Source organism: Pyrus communis, chromosome 3 (assembly GCF_963583255.1).
Source record: "Pyrus communis chromosome 3, drPyrComm1.1, whole genome shotgun sequence".
In the NCBI taxonomy this organism is placed as follows: domain Eukaryota; kingdom Viridiplantae; phylum Streptophyta; class Magnoliopsida; order Rosales; family Rosaceae; genus Pyrus; species Pyrus communis.
The window spans coordinates 26,777,491-26,793,313 of record NC_084805.1 but is presented as its reverse complement, the minus strand read 5'-3'; positions in this window follow the sequence as shown (position 1 = coordinate 26,793,313).

The following is a 15,823-nucleotide window of genomic DNA, read 5'->3' as shown; positions in this document are numbered from 1 at the left end:
ATGCAAAGCTTTTAAGATTTTAATATGGAGTTTACTCTCTCAACAGGTCTGTCCCCTCTCGTGTGAGTGTGTTTAAGCCTAATACAAGAGTAATACGTGTGGAGTCTAAAATAATTTCAAAAATTCTAGAGGCGACATGTGGACTTTTATTCTAGAAAGACAAGATTGCCCTTAATAAATGGGTAGGCTTCTTAGATACTCCCCCGAACAACTCACACCCTTGAAGGTCCCAGCAGCTGAATACGACTGCCCACAGCTCACCTGCCCTTAACAAGGAATTAAATATAAGAATTAATTACCCAAATCCTATCTTTAATACATTCCCAATTGAAGATTGACTCCAATCAAGTAAGTAATCCCAATTTAAATAAATTAAGGATAATTACACCATTATCTCAAGATATTATTTTCTATTTAATATCTTAAGAATATTTTGAGAATATTTCTCTATAAACACCTTGGCCAATAAGATGCCGCCATGTGTAGGGTAAAACCCTTACACTATGGCTAGCCCTATCCGTATAAATACCCCATATTCTACCAAATTTTCAGAGTTTTTGCTACCCCTAAAAAGCCCTAAACACTTTACTCTCTTAGCGAAACTGACTTAGGCATCAGAGATCCATTGGCCTAACCCCCCAACACCTCGTGGGCACGTGAGGCTTAGGTCTTTGATCAAATGTGTTGATTGTTTTGCAGGTGCATTTTCTACAAGGCGAAGCACAAAACTGGTTCCACACCTTGCCGCCACATTCAATCTGGAACTTCAGTGAACTTTCCTTGGTTTTCATTAAGGAATATTTGTCCTACTGCTCGATCAAAAAGAAGTCTGACCACCTCTTCAACATGAAGAAGGACTCGTATGAGACGCTCCACACATACGTCAAGAGGTTCAAGGCGGAGAAGGCGAAGATCATCGGATGCGATGACAACATTGCATGCTCAGCCTTTTGAAAGAGGCTCCCAGAGATCACCCACTTTTCGAAAAAATTGATCATGCGCGGAGAGCTGACCTTGGCAACTTCATACGCTTTGGCAGAGAAGCACGCATTGTAGGATAAGGCTAAGCAATCTTGCAGGAACGAGCAAAAAAATAAAATAAAATAAAAATAAGCGCAGGGATTGTTCCCCAAACAGAGATGACACAGTACCTAAGGCGTTCACTAAGTTCACAGTTCAGATTGGCCATATTCTTTGTAAGCTCAAGAATGAATCATGGTTTGAACTGCCATCACCCAAAAAGGATGATCTTACTAAGCTGGATCAGACAAAGTATTGCACATTCCACCAAGGGTTGGGTCACACTACCACCGACTGCCTGAAATGGAAGCAATACCTTGAGGAGCTGACGAAGGAAGACTGGTGTGACGAATACCTCAACAAGCCAGCTGCACGGCTTGTGCAAGCAGCGGAAGTTGACACTAAATCCCCATTAAAGACAATGTGCATTAATGACATCTTTGCCAGGTCAGAGTACTCTCAGTCCACATTTAGCAAGGTGAAGGAATGCCTGAGGCAATCTCTCATCACCTCATGAACTCTGTTTAGGCCTATCCAAATAAGTTCGAAGTCTCAAGCAGTTCGACGAACAAGACCTCGCACACCGATAATTATCCCAGTTGTTATGCAATTTCTACCTTCCAACATAATTGATGCATTTCTTTATTCTCAATGAAGATCCAAGAAGTTATTCACAAATTTGGCTCAGCTGTTGCATACAACAACTACTCAAAACCCTATTTAGGTTAACTCTCCAGCGCGAGAGGGTATACTGACATTCATCTAGGTTGGCTCTTCAGCGCGAGAAGGTAAACTAATTCCCCAACACCCATCTAGGTAAGTTCTCCAGTGCAAGAGGGTAAACTAATTCCTCAACCACCCTTGTGACAAGCAGAAGACACTCCCTGCCCTACAAACATGACGTGTGCTTTCCAATAAGGAGAGGGTAAACTAATCCAGAATATCCAGACGTGTATGGGTGGTATGACTGCTCAGTTTCCTCTGAATACAGTGACTACCTGAGCCGGACGACTCCCAGAATTGGCCAAGAAAGTTATTCCCCTGGAATAAACTTAGCCGACTGAATGATTCAATTCTGCGGGATCCCGCGTCTCTAACCAGAAGAAACGCTAACTGTAAGGCACCTGTTCACAAAAAAGTTCGCGTGATAAGATAGTTCATCCTTGACGTGCAAGTCTTCATAAACGTAGCTTGGTTTTAAAGTGTTGCAATACTAGTTAAGTAACCTGCGGAATCAAGTTACAATTTGAAAGGATGTGGCCTCTGAGGCTTGATTCCGCCTACAACTCATGCCTAAAATGTCTCCGAGAGCCAATGACGACGCCTGAAGTAGTCACGCGGGTCATCTACTTCTGTAAGTAAGACGCCTGACCGACGACCTAACGGTTGACAACCTAAGGTAATCCGTAAGCCAAGACTTACACTTGATATGACTATGCGGACCCGTCTGATTACTTAAAACCAACGTTTCCGACCGAAAATCTACGGTTTAAGTTTTGTTGGGAAAAAGTTGAGTGTCACGACTATAGCAGCTACGCGGACATCCTCTGCTTCATACGAGAAGCATGAGTTCGGCTAACGGCTCTATAAGTTAAAAATCTCCCAACATGCCCTGGAGGGCCAAAGCTCAAGAAGCCACTAAAGTCGAGTGTCACGACTATAGCAGCTACGCGGGCCTCATTTGCTTTCTACGAGAAACATGAGTCCGGCCGACGTCTATATAAGTTAAAAATCTCGCATTTTTCCTCTTGCAGCTAAAACTCTAGAAGCCCCGAAGACAAAACTAAAACCTAAATGGCCACGTGGGATCGGTTGTTTCCTTGAGGCAGCTGACCCAACTAACCGTTTTAGAATAAAGTTTTGTAAAAAACACGACAAAATAGAAGGATGAAGCAAAACGGAAAGCTGTTTATTAAATTTCTAGCAAATTGATAAATTGGCTCAAAGGCCAACAAATTTCAAATAAAGCATAACAAAAATGAAAAGAAGAAAATTTCTAAGTCTAAGCAAAAAGACTATTCCTTAGTAGCCTGTGTACCCACTAGTTCCTTGACTGCCACGCCTTCAGTAGTTGCACCGCTAATAGCAGCCAAAACTTCCATTAGCTCATCCTCAGCCGTCTCTGCCTTGACTGCCTAACCCTTAGCTGCTTCACCAAAGATAGCCTCAAACGAGAAATCAAGCAGATCAACTGGAAAACTGGAGAAAGTATCGAAGTCCTTCTCGGAAAACTCATAATCAGACGGCCTGCCCTGAAGATGGTCTACATAGCCAAGCTTGTAGAAATCGGCCTAACAAGAAGCAAGCGCCACTTCGTGACCAGCTTTCTCATTCTTCAGCTGCACATTCTCCTCAACAAGCCCAATATAAGCACCTTGTAGCTCATCCAGTTATTTTCTTAAGTTTTCGTTAGCAGACAATGCACCTTGTAGATCCACTTCCTTAGACTAAAGCTTACTGGTAACCTCATTAAGACAAGACACTTCAACATGCATAAAGATAAGCTTTTCGTCTTTGGCAAAACAAGCAGATTGTAACTCCAAATTGACACACTCAAGTTCCTTGACCACTAGAGAAACACGACTGACTTTCTTCTCTGCAGCCTTCAATATCGCTTGAGTCGCACTAAACTTAGTCTTCAAGTCGATGATCTCTTGATGAGCAATCTTCAGCTGCATAGAAGTGGGGGCAAAGACATCAGACCATTTCAAAACGGTGAGTTCAGATTTGAGCTTCTCGATTTTTTTAACAGCTGAGCTAAGCTGAGCCATCAACGTCACTTCGGCCTCCTTAGCACACTTGACAACATCCTGATCAACGCGCATAGACTCAGCCGCCAGGATCAAAACCTTATGCATTGTAGCAATCAGGGAAGACCTTCTCCAGCAGACAGGACGATTCGTAAAAAAGTCTAAGCAGACGACAACTTTCCCAACATTATCAACAAACTTGGAGTATGCATTGACTTCCTCAAACAGGTCAGCCTTTAGCAGCACGCAAATCTCGGTAAACTTACCATCCCAAGACTCAGTGGATCTTTCACAACTGCCCGTGTGAGCAGATTTCCCCTTCTCAGTAGATGAGTCAGTCACGGTAGAAAGAGGAATAGGCCCAGGCACCACCTTAACAGCAGAATCCATATTTCTGCTCTTCATAGCGGCGAGCCTTTCATACATCGAACTAGATTTAGCTCCCGACGGACGCTTCGATATAAACCCGGACACTGGGGCGCCACCGAACCCTTCCGCTGGGCAAGTCTCTCAGTAATGGATGCAATCACCTTCAGAGCAGCAGGTTTTACAGGCTCAGGCTCAACGGTTTTCTTCACCCCCTTGGGGGAAGTTGGATCAATAACTAGTTTCTTGGCAGCAGACAAGCTTCCACGAGCAGCAGAAGAAGTCTTTGGCTTCTTCTCGGCCGAAGACTCACAAACAGGTAAGGAATATCTCTTCTTTCCACCCTTATTGGCAGTAGGCTCTATAGTAGCGATCGAACGAGACAACGCCTCGTCCTTTATTTGCTTTATCTCTTCCTTCGGAGGCAGGCCACCTTTCTTCTGACGAAGAGGGCTGAGCAGCCAGCGCCACTCACAAAACTCAGTAGGAATGCCCAAGGCGATGTGAACTTTCTTTATATTTGCCAAAGTCCTTAAAGTTGAGCCAAACTCCGAATCTATGCAAAGTAAGAAGAACGATCAATAAATTGAAGTCATGATGTAGCTCAACAAAAATTCAAGCAGAACAAGAATGAAGTAGTTCACTTACCACTGATAAAGGTAGTTGGGACACGCAGCTTAGGAGAAGAGTTAGACTCTCATTCCCCGCTCACCTCCAAGGTGTCTCTCGCCCACTCATGATCACATTTGCAAGAAGCATCGAGTAGCCTATGACGAAACCTCAGCTGCCCTACACCTTCCTTGTGGCCAAATCAAAGAACCTGCTCAAGTTCGAGAATCCTACCATCGCACGAACTGCATTTGGGGAGCACTGAGCAGGCGTGCATTTTATAGAGCAGATCACCTCATGGAAAAGACGTGGCATGGGAAAAGTTCCCATCACAAAGAAATACATATGGAATTTGATGGCCCTTTTCCTAGCAGTGGCTCCTATGCCGTATAATTCATGGCCGCCATCATCTTTCACCCGCTTCACACGAACCCTTGACGAAATCGCATGCTTGTACGCCTTAAAAAAATCCTAAAACAGCTCGTCGAAATTAATCTTGACATGCGCAGCCTTGAAATAGCCACCTTGACGGTATAAGGGTGGAGGATATTCGTCACTTTTACGATTGGAGGAAGACATCTCAAAGTCTTTCCAAAAAATATAATAAAAAAATTAGAAGGATGTGCGAAAAAAAAAATATATATATATATAAATGACCGCAGAGCCCAACGCCCTAGCACCAGGCCCCATGGCCCAGTTATCCACATGGCCAGGCCACAAAAGGGCCCAGCCCTCACTCCAGCTCATCCAACGCGCGGCCCAAGCTGCTCCAGCCCAACAATGCAAGGAGGCTCGCGCCTCCCTCTACCCATTCTCTCTCGCATGTAAGCCTAAATGGGCCCAGGCCTGTCGGCCCAGGACACAGCTGCTAGGGAACTGGCTCACGCCGAACTCTCTATCTCTTCTTTGAGCACCATCAGGCCCAAATCCAACATCGCTCCCCAGCGCACCTTTCTTCTCAGCCTTGGCCCAGGCCAACCGATCCTCTTGCCGCACCACCAGCAACCTCGTGGCATCCCTGCCACTCCACTCATGCCTCATCGGCCCCCGCCGAGCCAATTTTTCCAGTCCCAAGACCTCCAAAAAATTCAAGAAGAAGAAAATTCAAATTTTTCTTACCTTGGTACAATACGGAGAAAAGGAACAACAACTAGAAACGACTCTTTGCAAGGGCAAGAGGAAAAGAAAGCTAGGGGAGAGGGAAGAAAAATTTCCTCTGGCTTATCTTCCTTGTTGGAATAATGATTGCTCTCCAAATTTATTTAATCCCCTGCTTAAGGCAGAATAGGTATTGGGGGCAATTAGTTTCCTTTTCCTAGAAGAAGTGTATCTCCAAAACAAGAAAGGAGATCAAGTTTAAATTGGGAAATAACTCTACAAGCCTAAACACCTTGGGATTTCTACACCTACTATCCTTTCCTTCGCGCAACACAGTAGGTGTAGGGGCATTTAAGGAGCCTAAAATATTCCCAAAAATTCTAGAGGCAACACGTGGACTTTTATTCAAGAAAGACAAAATTGCCCTTAATAAATGGGCAGGCTTCTCAGATACTCTCATGCGTAGCTCACACCCCTGAAGGTCCCAGCAGCTGAATACGACTGCCCACAACTCACCTGCCTTTGGCAAGGAATTAAAGATAAGGATTAACTACCCAAATCCTATCTTTAATACATTCCCAATTGAAGATTGATCAAATTAAGTAAGTAATCCCAATTTAAATAAATTAGGGATAATTACACCATTATCTCAAGATATTATTTCCTATTTAATATCTTGAGAATATTTTGAGAATATTTCTCCATAAACACCTTGGCCAATAGGATGCCGCCATGTGTTGGGTAAAACCCTAACACTATGGCCGGCCCAATCCCTATAAATACCCCATATTCTACCAAAATTTTAGAGCTTTTGCTACCCCTAAAAAACCCTGAACACTTTACTCTTTCAGAGAAATTGACTTAGGCATCGGAGATCCATTGGCCTAACATCCCCCCCCCACCTCGTGGGCGCATGAGGCTTAGGCCTTTGATCAAAGGTGTTGATTGTTTTGCAGGTGCATTTTCGTCAAGACCAAAGTCGGCGGAAATTTGCATCGACAATATATATTGGGTGACATGAGAGCAAGTGAACTGTTGATTCAACATGTGAATCAATATGCTCTAATACCATGAAGAAACTTAAAAATTTCATTATAAAACTAATTGACAATATAAAGAATAACTTAAAACTGTTATAAATAGGTCAAAGTTAGAGGAATAACCTTTTTAATGGTAGGTGCAATGTAGATGTAAAATGCCACACTAAAACTATAGCACAAGATGATAACAAATAAAAGGCAGAGAAATAGATGATGTTACTGATATTTTTCTCTCGTTCTCTTCTTCTTATATTTTCTGTAACTTGAAAACATACGGAGTGCTCTATTTATAGAGCAACTCCAAACTGATGTATTAACTGCATATTGAAATTTACGACACTTCGTCTGACAATACAATTTCTATGTATTCAACTTTTACTTTGCATGGGCATTGAAAACTTTTGCCCATGCTGAAGACTTCTGCTAATATACTGTGGGCATTCATTACCCACCAGACTTTTCAACAAAAACACAATAAAATCCATTAATTCCTCAATTTGCTCTTATTAATCATACATGCGTGCATGCACATCTGCAGACAAATTAAATATACTTTAACCAAAATGAATGACTATTCTAGAAGTTGAAAAATGACTTCAAATTCTACGTATATATTACTATAAAATTAAGAAGAAAAAAGAATATATTACAGATATGATGTATGTTTTTGCATTAGTCCAATCTCCAATGGCATATACTATAAAGAGAAATGAATCGCCTTAGGGCATCATCTAGTCAAAATTATTGGCATTACTTGAACAGAAGATATTGAAGCATGCATAAGTTCATGATGATTTTGTGGAAACTTGTCAAACTTGATCCCTTAACGTTGCTGAGAAAAGGTGCTGATATCAAGGGAAAGGGGGTTATCACCTACCTTTTTGACTAAGTGCACATACCCTTATAAGAAATATCTGTTAGTGGAAGAAGCTAGTCTCGCTACTAACCCTGTTGACTACTTACCGTATAGCTAAAAGTCATTTCTGTTATGTCTTCTAGTAGAGGTTATAACTCACATTTGTCACTATTTCATGACAAATATCTGTAACAAATAGTATATATGCTTACAAAATAATACTTAGCACGTCCCAATTGGCAACAAATCTACTTGTTCGCCTTGCAAAATGAGTGCCGTGGCAATCATATTTAATCAAGATTATCATTTACATGCAGATGCATGGCTGCAAGAACGAAAATCAGAAGCAGATGAAGATGATGAAGACATTCCAATTGGAACAAAGTTAGAATGCATGCTAGCAAATTAGTTCCACATCTTAAAACAGACCAGCTGACTCATAAGTTATGTCTTCGTAAAAACTCTAATCGTCAAAAGCATATGTTTTTAAATATTTTTTTTTTATGTTGGTAGATTATGAATATATAAATAAATAATAAGATTAATCATCATATGAATGTGTAGTTCAACTCATTGCTGTTAGAGAAGAATCCTTGTCAAAGGAAATCGTATCTCCTAAAGTTTAGAAATCAATATTACAATCTGATTCTAATTGTATTCTTAATTTGTAGAGATACTTACTTGTACATCAAGTATACACAATTATATATATAAGCATTTGTGCTATGAATATAATGATCAAGATTATAATTTCTACGTAATATCAGAGCAATTTAAACAAAATATGGTGAACTTTTCCTAATCTCTATTATCATTTTCTCTACAATCCAAAGTGGTTAACTTTCCAAGACGTCCAGAGAAAAAGCTGGACTGTTGTGTGACAAAGAGGTCCTCCTTATAGTCTTTGAAAAAGAAGAGGAATCATCTCAAGGAATTGGTTAAGTATAATGCTTTTGTCCCCGTGTGGTGTCCCCATTATATTAATTAATTTTTACTGGACGAACATTATAATTTGAACTATTTTTTTATTTTTTTATTATCATCTGAAGTTCATACCTGCAAGATATTTTTTAATTTGAAAAGCGTTTAGTCATTCATACATGTTAAACCAATTAACAATTTTAGTAAGTAACATCTTTATGATGAATCATCTATTTGTTTTATACATATAAATGGCTAAATAGGTCTCTAGATTGAATAAATTTTTGCATGTATGATCTTTAGATAATGATAAAGAAAATAAATAGTTCTGATAATAATGTTCAGACGGTAAATATTCATTAATCACAAGTGGAGTGACAATTAAATTCTATGAAAGAGACAAGCATTATCCATTGGTTAATTTGACTGTTTATCCAAACAAAATTTTGGTCAAGTTAATTAGCTAATCGATCGATTACAATCGAATAAAACAAACCACTCAGTCATCAGCTTCTAAATTAACCTAATGGGACGGTCGTCCTTCCGACTTTCAATATTATGAAAATAAAAGCATTGGCTCTTTTGTCTTCACGTATGCATGGCATGGGGAGTTGACAATTTCAATTTCTTTTTATTCTTAGAAAAGAATCTTTCATTTAGTTTAATTAAATGTAATTTCTCTATTATATTCCAACACCATCGAGACGTCCAAACTAAGCTCACATCACTCTGCAATTAAAAATGGATATTGGGTCTTAATTTAATTTAACCAGAAAGGAGAATCATGTCTGGTTATACTATTTTAATGGCGGTTTAGCCCTAGTTTGGTACTGAGGTGATTCTGAAAAAAGTGGCTATAAAAAAAAACTGGGAACTTTTATGTTTGGTAAACATTCAGCTTCAACATTTTTTCATAGTTTTGGGTGAAAAAAAACCAAAAACACAAAGCTGCAAAACCCAGCTTTGAAAAACCAGTTTTTTTTCACATCTGTTTTACATAAAAGTTTATCAAACACTATAATACCTTTTTTTTTTTTTTTCAAAAGCACTTGTACAAAAAAATTTACCAAACACTCTGCTGCTTTATTTCACAGATGTTTATTCTCACAGCACAGCAGAAGTAGTTTTTTTTATTCTCACATGCAGCTCGGGTATTACTCTGTTTGTTTCTTATGATTGTTTGGAGATGTCACATTTCATAATTTTGTTTTTGGATTTGGGAATCGATCTTTGACTCTGGGGAATAAGTGAAAACTAGCTGACCAAAATAATGTTGTTTTCATGCTAATGCCTTTTTCTCACCGTTTTCGTATAATATAAGAGGAATTTCGATGTAACATTATTCAACGATGGGCACATGTAACATTTTTCTTATACAACATGTAGTTGGACCCATATGTTGATATGTTCATTAGCTTTTTTCTTTCTTTTCTTTTTGGTCGGAACATTGATTGATTAGCTATTCAAACAAAAAGTATGCAATTTTGTATGGTAGAAAATGTGAATATAATCATTGTATAGTCTAAGATAAATTTTTAAAGGTCATCGCAGCCACATGGTATATCAATTCACTTGTGTTATAATATAAATTTTATACGATTTTCGTGTCATTTTATCCTTTTGCACATCTTTATTTATTTAATTTTCTTAATTTTAATTTGATTTGTTCAATTTAATAGCTAATAAAATAAAGTGTGCATCACTTCTCTGTTTTATTTATGAGTTCTAGATATACTCTAATATAAAATTTTCGTTCACTTATGTTGCAATACGTGAATTAATAACAACGCATGAATGTGATACAAACATATCAATAATTCATGAAAGTGCCATATACTACAAGCTAAAAGAGGGACATATATCTTGCTCGAAATGGCATCATATTTGCAATGTGAAAACAAGTCCGATCTCTGTACATGTCTCCTTGAACTGTTGGAAGGGCGTCCGAAAAGGTTGGTAATTAACAATAATATCTTATTCTAATTAATATATGATGCTTAAGAACGATGGGGGCATTTAGAATAGGAAAATATACAATAAAATATTTGACATTTAAAAATGATTAAGTTTTAGTAACGATAATATATTGTTTATATATCAACGATACATCGATGATATAACAACGAATAATATAATAATAACACAATAAAAATAATCATTTGTGAAGCCAAAAGTCAAAATATATTTATTGTAGGGGGTACCCTTTAAAATAAAGGGTTATTTTTGGACAAACATTTGGAAAGGTTTAAGGTGCATGGTTTTGTTGAAGCCAAGAGTAACGACATAAGACCACCTGACAGCTTCATCAACTTCAAAAATCGGATAAAAATTCTAGCTAAGTAGCTAGCGGTGCCTTTTCATGTCCTTTGAATTAGATTAAATTTCAATGTAGTAGATATAGTGATATAAGTATTTTATGAAGAATCTCACTGTGTAGATCAATGAAATGTTGGCACAAAATCCGCCGCCAACATGGGGAGTTCATAATCAGAGAGTGAGAGGTGACATTCTGACAAACATGTGGGAAAGTTGGAAACCCCTTTGTTTTTTTTTTTCCTTTCCTTTTTCCTATAATTTTCTTATGCTACTTAAAACCAATTTTTGTAAAGTAGCAAAATTATGAACATAGTAAAGAGTCAAAGACTTCTAAACCAGTTTCTTCTTTTTATTTTTTTAGAATGTTAACCACTCGAGGAGGTTTGAGCACTGTTCGACGAAAGAAGTTGAGCATGGCCTTGCGACTGCTCGAGAGAGCCTTTGGGACTTAGATTATCTGGTTCCGCATTTGGGCACTCAGAATTCATCCCAACAGAGTTGGTATGATGAGGGAACAATTAATTTACGAAGAGAAAAGAGAAACAGAAGAAAGTATTACAAGTAGCACATATATTATTGCAAATAATAGACTCACAAATAGTACATTTTGTAAACAAGAACCAACAAAATTATTACAAGCCCGTCAAGATTGCTATTGAAAGGAAAAAAAATAATATGTGACACTAGTTATTATTATCGATAAAAGATCAAATACTGAAAGGATTTATAGGATTAACGGTTTTTTGATCAGCTTTCACCACCTAGCCAGTGTAATTATGTCAGTCTAATTATATGTACTGAATGCCTTGCTTTAGTTACAAACTGAAATCTTGTCACGGCAGTTGACTGCCAATGTTCCACCTATCTCCTCCGAGCTCCTTTCTTTCTTATGAGCCAAGAAACTTACATCCTGTAAAATAAAACTATTTCAATGTCTAATAGTTGCCCTTGTACCGCCCTCTGCGGACTACAAAGTTCTCAGGAGGTTGAAACTCTTCCAACCAAGCTACTTCAGAAGGTTCAGTGCCACACAATTCTTCAACACCTTTTGATGCGAAAAGACGAAAAGAGAAGAATTAGTCCAGAAATCAAACGCGTTTTCGTGTAAAAACAATGTATGAGTGCAAGAAACAGAAGATATTTGGAAGATCTCTCCGAGGGGACTTCCGGAAATAAGAGCAGTGTCGCCCATCTTCTGAAGAGTAAGGAGGTGAAAGAATGTCAGGGAGAGCGCAGGGCTTAAGGCTTTGAAACAATGAATATAGCCACCGGTATCTGGATAAAGAACTGTCGTGCCACAAGGTGCATTCATCATTTCACAATATCGTGCAATCTTTCCATGTCTTGCTATAAATTTGGCAAATGTTACAAGATTAATACGACTGATTTCAATCTATTAGATGTTGGAAATTATATATTATAATATGAAATATTGTAATATATAATTTTAATAATTGAATGAAAAATAGTGTTAACCAATTTCTTAGAAAGGTTATGTTGTTTAGATGTATTCCCCTGATAAGTGATATATACTTATAGATAAAAAGTTACATATCTTTAATAAGTAGAAATTGGATTCTATATAAACCCAGGAAACCATTGGTATTAAAACATAGAAAATTAGAGTTAATTTTTACTCTTGAGAAATAGGGTTTCCCCACTTTGTTTCTCTCATACTTCGTGAGTCAAATTCCGAGTCGTGTCTTGAGAGTACGAAATATATAAAGTTCACCAAAGTCCGAAGATTGAAGTGCTTTGGCTTCGGATTATAGATTGTTGAATCCTGGGAGATGGACGCCTACCGAACTACAAACACAAGAGTAGGGGCGAAATTCTATTTTTAGGACATTGCATTTATGCAAGCTTCAATCTCCAAGTTTGTCAGTTATTCTAACTTTCTTTCTAGTTGTTTATATTAATCTCATATATAATTGATGTTGTGAATTTCTTTATGATTATTATCATTGGAATTATATTATTATTTTTTATATTTTCTAATATTGCTCCAACATTAGACTGACATAAAGAGATGACATATATTTCAGCCAGCACTAAAGCGGTAGGCGCTAGGGCAAGGTCCTCGGGTAAAAATCCCCTCCAAATGGGTTGCGCCACCATCGGGGCGTCTCAAAATGATTATAGATGGGGCCTGGATCGGGGAACGTAATGTGGCTGGTTTTGGTGCTATTGTCCGTGATGAAACAGGAAACTTTGTCTCGGCAAAATGTGGCAGGGAGGAGGATGTATTTTCTCCTCTCCAAGCAGAAGCAGTGGCCTTGAGGGCAGGTTTGTCTTGGGTGGTTCACAGGGGTTTTCAATATATTTCTTTCAAAAGCGATTCACTTCAGATTGTGAGGTGTCGTGCGATTCCTTTCCAGATTTGTCATTCATTGGGCAAATTGTAGAAGATATCAAGGTGCTCCTCCATTCAATCACTGAAGGTAAAATTACCCACACTTGTCGCCAAGCAAACTCGGTTGCTCATCGCCTTGCACGGGTTGGTCTCTCGGTGCAACAAGATTGTATGTGGGATGTTACTCCCCCAAGTATTGTCACTAACTTACTTGTGGAGGACAATGTACTGCCATAATTGGCTCTTGATGTAATTTTCTTGTACCACACCTTTTTGAAGTAAATGAATCTACTACCATATCTTCTCAAAAAAAAATAAATAAATAAATAAAAGGCGGTAGGCCATTTATACTAGTTAAGTATAAAGATGCTGAAGGTAACTAGAGTATTCATTTTCAACATTTTTGACAGTTTCATACATTAAACTATAGATCATTAGTTGATTGATTATCCCATAATAATTCACAGTTACATTCCTCTATTAGCCTTCGCTAACTTCGATTAGTAATTAAAGCTAAAGCTACTTAATTAAAAATGTTTATTGACAAATGGAAAGAGGGTGAAGTCCTGTACACTAAGGAAATTCAAAGTGAAGAGAGAAAAAATAATATCTGTTAAAACATAAGGGTGGTGCAATCTACATATTCTACACCTCTTTTTGCTTCTCAAACACATTTCTGTCATTTGATCATCTTCAATTCATTTGATCCAACGGCTGAAAATTGAGAGGTGTGAGAAGATAAATAGAGGTGCATGGATAGCACCACCCAAACATTAAAAAAGAAGTCAAAGTTCAATTGTACATTCATGACAAAGATATTCGCATGAAACAAGCATTAATCTCCAAACGAAATGCTTCACACCTTCAGATATTCTATCATCCATGTATATGCTAAAACAAACTTAGCGACGAAGCTATCTATCACAAAACGACCATTCCAAGCTGCAGGGCTAAACTATTAGTAATGATAGTGAGTCAATCTTCTTATTGGCAGTCAGGCATTAAGTTTCAGATGTATAAACATCCTATAATATTAGTTTATAAGGGCTTTCTGTCAAGATACAGACTTCAACCGCAACTTTCCTAGTTAGTCCTATTAGAAACATGAAGGAAAAAAAAATTCTGGATAAAGCAAGCATGTGCATTTTTTCTTCTAGATATAAGTTTCGATCACTACACTTGGTGCAAAACCGAATGCAATGGCGTTCTAAGATTTATAAAGGTGATCCTACAAAAGGACTGAATGTTTTGGTCTAGAATGCAGAAATAAGAAAATCAGTTAACCTATCATTTTGATCATTATGTTAGGGTCTTAATGTAACAAGCGTAAATGGATTGATTATCGGGTCTCTTTCTGGACTATTGGGGCCGTCATAAAGATCCAGCTCACTGCGTCATAGGCAGTGAGCCCACTCATACCGCATTGAGAATTTGGACTTTCCAATCGACCCTGCAAAGCAAACCCAGTGCTGATTCTTGGATGAGAGAGTGTAGTTGAAGAATTATTTATGCTTAGCATGACATTAGTTTAAATAACACATGATGGTATTATTGGGTTTTCAGGCATATTGTTAAGACAAATTTAATTATTTAAATTAAATTTGCAGCTGGAAAGTAATAAATAACATACAATATGTTATTTCAATTATATATCTGATTGGTTGAACTAATAATGCGACAAATAAAAAAGGCGAAGAGATTTACTTACGTGAATCCATAGTCATGTGTGTGCCACTTTGTAGAATCATTCATGTGCCTACATTCTTCCTCTTCAGATGATTCACAAGAAAGCACCCCAAGAGTTTAGTCTCTAGGAGTATCCACACTGATACACTAACGACAGATGATGGAGTGAGAGATTCGATCGTGCTAGCAAGATCACTCACTTGGAGCACTAAGGTTAGGCAGCACAAGGTGATTTTCGACTTTAGGATTTTTCTCTGAGGGACAAAACTGATTTCACTTAGCATATTATTGGTATTGTAATTTTACATCATATATCATTAAAAATTAATATCAAAAGAAGAAAGATATACAAACATTACTTAAATATTACACGTCTCGTGTTTTTAAACGCAAATGTCTAATTAAGTTTATATAATCTAATTTTTGAACCAATTCTTTTTTAATTGATAAGGTAGTGAACTCATTCAATCTTTCTTGTCATATACTTTATCGAATTTAAGATTTGATCAACTTTAATTTTGAAAAATCTCTTTCTGCATATGCAACTGATTTGGTTAACAAAATTCTATAAACAAATACTTAAACACTCAAAGTCTATAAACTTCTTACTTGAACATACATAAAATTTGTAATATTAATTTATATAAATATAAATATATATATATGTATATAATAAAAAAATTGAGAGCTCTTCTAAAGTAGAGATCTTGAACGGTCCGCCTACTCTAGCTAACCGAAAGCCGGCCTTATGCACCAAATAAAAGGATGGACAACGTCAGCTTAACCGAGGAACGTACGATGATCAACA